The sequence below is a fragment of the Amaranthus tricolor genome, chromosome 9, assembly GCF_026212465.1.
Source record: "Amaranthus tricolor cultivar Red isolate AtriRed21 chromosome 9, ASM2621246v1, whole genome shotgun sequence".
Lineage (NCBI taxonomy): Eukaryota > Viridiplantae > Streptophyta > Magnoliopsida > Caryophyllales > Amaranthaceae > Amaranthus > Amaranthus tricolor.
The window spans coordinates 26,194,154-26,201,123 of record NC_080055.1 but is presented as its reverse complement, the minus strand read 5'-3'; positions in this window follow the sequence as shown (position 1 = coordinate 26,201,123).

Sequence of the window (6,970 nt, the reverse complement as noted above, 5' to 3'; positions counted from 1 at the left end):
TTGATTCGGATAAATTGTGGGTCTCAACCTCTTTTAAGTCGTATTATGTCGAATACCCGTCGGCCATCGGGTTAATGTCTATTCAATAGTTCAAGTTGATAACATGTTGAATGTAAGTTGAAATTTTATTAACCACATTTTCCAGTTAATATCGAGTATGGGTCAAATGCAAAAAAAGTAAGACAAAATGTAAATAGTTTTTACATCGAATCATATGTCAATAATATTTTACATTTCTACAAGTTGACCATTGAGATAAAAGATTATCATCATCATCCCCAGTGTATTCCGCCCATTGAAAACTATAGTCAGGATCTGAGAAGGAAAAGACGGCGATAACTCATACTCATAAAGGAGAGCGCGGCCAAAGAGTCCCCGACTCGAGAAAGAATAAAAGAAGTATCTGCAACTGATTGAACCGAGTGAGACTAAAGCGCCAAAGAGTCTCCCGACTCGAGAAAGAATTAGAGAAATTTCTGAAACTAATCGGATCGAGTGAGGCTAGATCCTTTGTATAATTCAATTCTCGCTACCCACATAAACAGTTAGTTATCTCTCCTAAAATTGTAAAGATTCTCTAACTACCGCTATCGAATAAAAAAAGAGTAAGACACGTTCATAAGTTTCGCGTAGTGATTGAGTTATACAAGTTTCCAAAAGAAGGCAAAGTCGTTAGTCGGCACAGCTAAATGTGGGCGTATTGTATCGAAAAAAGACAATGTTATGAGTTACCCAAATCAAGATCGCATCCGAATCCAAAGCTAAGGCCTGGCCCTTGGTGTATCACTCCAACATTCATTCACTCTGTCTCGTTAATTTTGTCCTATCTTTTAGGTTGTGCAAACTAAATTTATTATACTTTTTTCGTTCTAAATTAGTTGCAACATTATAAAAATGGTGTTATTTATTTATCACTCTTTTTTCTCGCTTAACTCCACCACATTTTGGAGTTGTCCATTTGTATGTTTGTTCGCTCTTAAATATAATATGTCAAAAAAATTTTGACAATTTGATTTACATATTTATATATAGTTTATTTCAGGATCAGATCGATCTTACTCGGTTTGAGTAATTTGGTTAAAATAGGACAACTATACGACATTTTTAGTGAGTTGGTCTTGCATGTACTTGGTGCATACTAAAATAGTATGCAGTAATCTTAGATTTAGGAAGTCTGAGTTAGGACTCGTCACTTGTCTTTGACCCTGATTTGCAACTTCCAAAACCTGGTGGCGACTCGCCGCTTATAAAGTACTGAAAAGCGACGACTTGTTAATTCTACCTCGGTTATACTTTTCTGGAAAACTACGAGTTTTGGAAAAATTGAGGCTTAAGGGCGACTTGCCTTCTATTGTTATCCAAGAAAATTTGCTTCTTCAACAAAATGTTAGGGATCATAGACTATTTCACTTATCCTTGACCCTTTTATCACTCTATCATTTTAATAATCAACATAAATCTTTTTTTTTTTACCTTAAAAACGCAATAAATCACAAAATCATCAATCAGGGTAAAATAACTTAAATATAAGTTAAAAATAACAGAGTAATTCTTAAATATTCCATGAGATAATTACAACAATATTTATATACACAGATTGCTTAATTAGGCTCTAATTACAGCCCCAATTATACTAATAAAACCTCTAATAAATTGGAGGTGATTGATATTCCTAACGGAGGAAGTTTAAAGCACTTTCTAACACTCCCCCTCAAGTTGAATGGTAGCATCCCTAACATCCAACTTGCTCAATACTTGATCAAATGCTTGTGTGGAAACAACTTTTTTTAGAATATCGGCTAGTTGGTCTTCTGACCGAACAAAGGGTAGAGTTATTATTTTTCCATCTAGATGATCTTTAATGAAATTTCTGTCTATCTCTACATGTTTAGTTCGGTCATGTTGCACTGGATTCTCAGATATTCGTATGGCTGCCATATTATCACAGTACAACTCACAACTTTTCTCGGGTGTATACCCAAGTTCCTTCAACAGTTTTCTGAGCCAAAGAACTTCAGTGATGCCTTTGGCAATTCCCCTGAATTCTGCTTCAGCACTGGACATAGCTACAACCTTTTGTAGTTTGCTCTTCCAGGAGACTAAGTTCCCACCCACAAGGGTGAAGTAACCAGAAGTAGATTTCCTACTATCACGGTCTGCTCCCCAATCTGCATCTGTGAAGGCATGTAGATTTAGGTGTCCATGATTTCTATACAAAACCCCTTTTCCAGCAGTTCCCTTCAAATATCGCAGAATTCGGTATACAGCATCAAGATACTGTTTTTGAGGCTTGTGCATGAACCTACTAACTACTCCCACAGCATAGGCTAAATCTGGTCGGGTTTGAGACAAGTATATCAGTTTCCCAACAAGCTTCTGGTATTGAGTTTGGTTTGTCAACTCAGCGTCTTCAAGGATCTGGAGTCTATGATTCATCACCATGGGAGTATCAGCTGGTTTGCAGTCTATCATACCTGTTTCTGTCAAGAAGTCTAAGATGTATTTCCTCTGTGATATAAAAATACCCTTTTTTGATCTAAGCACTTCTATTCCCAGAAAATATTTCAGACTTCCGAGATTTTTCATTTCAAACTCTTTGAACAACTTACTCTTCAACTGTTCTGTTTCTTTTTTGTCATCTCCTGTTATAATCATATCATCAACATATATGATAAGACAGGTTACTCTCGTGCCTCTTCTCTTTAGAAACAGGGTATGATCTGCATTGCTCTGTTTGTAACCGAATTTCTTCATTGCCATAGTGAACCTTCCAAACCATGCCCTCGGTGACTGCTTCAACCCATACAGAGCTTTTTTCAGTCGGCATCCTTCACCTTTACCAAAACCATGCGAGAATCCTGGTGGGGCTTCCATATATACCTCATTGGACAAGTCTCCATGAAGAAATGCATTCTTTACATCGAATTGATATAAGGGCCAATCTCTGTTCGCTGCAATCGAGAAAAGAACTCTAATGGTGTTGAAGTTTGCTACTGGAGAGAAGGTCTCATCGTAGTCTATCCCATAAGTCTGTGTGTATCCTTTTGCTACCAGCCTTGCCTTATATCTCTCAATGCTGCCATCTGCTTTGTGCTTAATTGTAAAGACCCACTTGCAGCCAACAAGTTTTTTTTTAGTGGGTAATGTGCACTTTTCCCAAGTGTTGTTCCGGATTAGTGCATTTATCTCTTCTTCCATGGCTGATCTCCAGTTTTCACTCCTCAATGCCTCTTCTGTTGTGTTGGGAATGTCTTATGAGTAAAGAGCTGTATTGAAGGTTTTTGCTTGTATAGACAAGTTACCTTCCCCTGCCTTGTTCACAGGATATTTTGACCGTTGAGATTCAAACTCTGGATCATACCTCTTTGGGGGAATTCCCCTTGTGCTCCTTGGTGGCAGTTCATACCTAGAACCCATTGATTGATCTGTGTGTGATTCTACATTTTCACTTTTAGAAGACATATCAGCAGAATCTACATTTTCACTGTCAGAAGGTATATCAGCAGGTTCAGGTGTCCAAGATTCATTAATATGGCTCAAGTCTGAAGTACGTACCTCAATGTCTTTCTGAACTGGAGACTCAGACACGGTTGAATCAGGCACGATATTGTTGAAATCGGACTGTATAATGTTATCAGTTGCCTTCGTGGTATCGCCTACTTGTTCTTTTGGGTCGAGATCACTCAGTTCTGGGTAGACTAACCAACTTAGATCTATATCCTCATTAGGACTCTCCCCCTTAGATCGAAGGTGGTGGTAATAGAATTCTGTTTCAAAATCACAATCCATGGTAGTATATAACCGTTTAGTAACTGGGTTGAAACAACGGTATCTTTTTTGAGTAGTCCCATATCCCACAAAGACACACTTAACAGTCCGTGGTTCAAGTTTATTTCTTTCTCGTTTAGGCAAATGAACGTACACAACACAACCAAAGACTCGAGGTGGTAATAAATGAGTAGAAGGAATATTGGCATGAGTTTTTAGGGCATCTAACGGGGTAGAAAATTTTAGGCTTTTTGTTGGAAGGCGATTGGTAAGGTAGGTGGCTGTGGAGATGGCTTCAGGCCAGTAATAAGCAGGAACAGCGGATTCTATCATTATGGCCCGAGTCATTTCCAACAGAGTTCGGTTTTTTTTTTCTGCTACCCTGTTTTGTTGTGGGGTATCACGACATGTGGTTTGGTGGATAAGGCCATTTGTATCATCAAAAAGGTTCATGTCGATATTCTTATACTCAGTACCATTATCAGATCGAAGAATTCTAATTTGGGTTTGAAATTGTGTTTGTGCCATTTTATCAAAAGAGACAAAAGTCTTATAGACATCAGACTTGTTTCTAAGGAAATACACCCAACTCATTCTAGTGCAATCATCAATAAATGTAACATAATATAAAAAACCATGATTATTGAACGCGGGAGTGGTCCCCACACATCCGAATGAATTAAAACAAATGGTTTATCAGTTCTACTATCACTGTTCGGATAAAAATGTCTATGACTCTTAGCAAGAATACAAGCTTCGCAATCGAAAGGAACATTTGAACTAGAAAGATTAGGGAAGAGTTTCTTAAGGTATCCTAAAGATGGATGACCTAGTCGCTTATGCCACATCCAAAGCTGCTGTTCAATCGTCCCGAACAAGCGTTACTTTACCCTGGTGAGGCATCTGAGTAACATAATATAGTCCACCCTCCTCAGTACCATGCCCAATAATCTCCCCGGTCCGAGCATCCTGAACAGTACAACCAGAAGAATTCATGTTGACAATACAGTTTAAATCCTTTGTCAATTGGCTAACGGAAAGTAATTTGTGGGATAAGTCTGGTATGAAAAGGCAATTTGGTAATTTGATGTTATCCGAAATTTTGACAACACCCGACCCCTCTGTTTTAATTACCTCTCCATTGGCTGTTTGTGCGTGATTTTTTCTCGGTGGGAGAATAGTTTCAAGGTCACTGGCATCAAACGTCATAGTGTCAATTGCTCCAAACTCAAAAATCCATCTGGTATTTTTGTTCGGTTTGCAAACTAGTCTTACATGGTATGAGTTGGTTTCATTATTTTCATGTTTCACGGTTTGTGAGATAGGCTTGAGGTTTGTATTGGGCCATAAAGGAAATGAGCTTGAGTACTTATTTTGACAAGTGGGATTATAGCATAAATGAGAACTTGAGCCATATAAACATAAATCTTGAAGCTCATAAACCATACCTTCCTCCTTCGTTTTCTCTGTCATACCTGACGCAGAGGATCCACGGCCGCCTGCTGTTCCTCCGTGTTCTCCGCTAGCTGCTGGTGCCTCACTGGTACCCACGGCCGCCGTGCTCCTTCTCTCTCCTTTCTTCTTTCGATCTCCCCACCATTCTGGGTAGCCGATAATGTCGAAACATCCCTTCTTGGTGTGTCTCGCACCCCCACAATGGGTGCATCTGAGTCCCGATTTCTCATCATCTCGACGGAAACTGGGTTTCTCTGTTCTTCCTCTCGCAGCAAACCCACCACCATTTCCCGATGATTCCATTTGTGAGGGTTTTGGTGGTTAGGTGCTCATAATCCCTCGCCAGTTTATCTCTCTCCTTATTATCGCGAACGCCTCCTCCGGTGTTAGAAGATGTTCTCGATTGAGAATATCCCGTCGATCCTTATCAAGAGTTTCATCTACCCCTGCTAAGAACTGATACAATCGGTTTTACTAGGTTATTCAATTGTAAGTCGTTTTGTCTTCTGGACTGTTCATCGGATTCGGTGAACGTCTGTCAATCTCCTTCCAGATTTCGGTATGTTTGCTGTAGTATACTTCAATTGGATCTCCTCCTTGCTGAATTTTGTTTGCTTTGACCATAAGGTCAAAAACTTGGAGTCCGTCTTTGGTCCCTCCGTATAGTGTTTCGATCCCTTTCCACAAGTCTCTTGCGGTAGGGTAATCCAGAAATTGATTTTGCAATTCTGGATCTATGTTTTCAATTATCCACGAGATTACTAATGAGTCCCGTTGTGACCATTTTATGTAATCTGGATCCTCTTGTCTTGGCGGGGAGGCTGTGATGTGGTTGAGCCTTCCCCTGCCGCCGAGTTCCAGTTGCATTAGCTTTGCCCATTTTGTGAAATTTTTGTGATTTAATTTTTCTGGAATTTGAATTGGTTGGAAATTCTGAGTTTCTGTGGTGGATTTTTTTGTGTTTAACTGTGTAAACTGTTGCATTAAATCTTCCATGGTTACCGGGTTTTGAATAACAGCTTTGTTATCGGGTTCCATGGTAGATGATGAGTTTTATAGGTTGCCGGTCGCCGGAGATCGGAACCTGGCTCTGATACCAAGTTAAAAATAACAGAGTAATTCTTATATATTCCATGAGATAATTACAACAATATTTATGTACACAGATTGCTTAAATAGGCTCTAATTACAGCCCCAATTATACTAATAAAACCTCTAATAAATTGGAGATGATCGATATTCCTAACGGAGGAAGTTTAAAGCACTTTCTAACAATATAACCAAAAATATGCTATAACATCCTAATACATTACGAAAAAGGAGTATAAATAATAAGAATAAGTGCAAATAATTGCACTTATTAAAGGACACAATGACACAACACACGACAGAGATTGCACCTGGCGACCTTTACCCTGAACTAGGTCATGACTTGCGATATGTATCAGACACCGCGACTCTTATTTTGTCCAAATTCTTGTTGCTTAAAAAACCTTGTTTAACTCCCAAAAATGCCCTTTTATAAGAAAAGTGTTACTTTATTAAAGGAAAAGATTTAAATAAAAAAATATGTGGATGATAATAAAGTAAGTGGCGAAATAAGACCATTTTTAAATGTATAAAATTAATAAATTATTTGAAAATAACAAAAGTAAAAAATATAATAAAATTATCAGACAGAGAGAGCATATAATTCAATTAGATATTCTGAAAATCACACTTATGTTAGTAAAGTAGCATGAATATG